Source organism: Pygoscelis adeliae, unplaced genomic scaffold (assembly GCF_000699105.1).
Source record: "Pygoscelis adeliae isolate BGI_AS28 unplaced genomic scaffold, ASM69910v1 Scaffold402, whole genome shotgun sequence".
NCBI classification, from domain to species: Eukaryota; Metazoa; Chordata; class Aves; order Sphenisciformes; family Spheniscidae; genus Pygoscelis; species Pygoscelis adeliae.
The window spans coordinates 4,126,208-4,126,549 of NW_008824411.1; the positions used below are offsets into that span (position 1 = coordinate 4,126,208).

The window sequence follows — 342 nt, forward strand, 5'->3', positions numbered from 1 at the left end:
CAATTCCCCTCCCAAGGAGCTCCCCGTTTTCTGAGTCCCCCCAGGGAAATGATAGGATGGAGGCTGAGAACTACTCCCCGCTGGGCTTCAGTGAGTTCACTGTACCCCGGGCGATAAACCCCCCCGCAGCTGCCCTCAGCCAGCACTGCTGGTGAGCCCTGGGCGAGTGCACAGCATCACCCAGCACCGCCGAGCACGTACATCCAGCATCGCCCAGGGTGCGCACAGGAGCGCCCAGCACCACCCGGGGTGCGCACGGCATCCCCCCGGCACTGCCCAGCCCCGCGCCGCGGGTACCCAGCACCCCGCGGGGTACCCAGCACCCCCCGAGGTGCCCCGCAT

At 68.7% G+C, this 342-nt stretch overlaps 1 protein-coding gene across 1 annotated transcript in view; it reads right to left on the bottom strand.

Moving 5' to 3' along the window:
* OLFML2B (olfactomedin-like 2B) overlaps positions 1-342 on the bottom strand; it is an 18,299-nt gene that overhangs the window by 14,286 nt on the left and 3,671 nt on the right. The window lies entirely within an intron of this gene.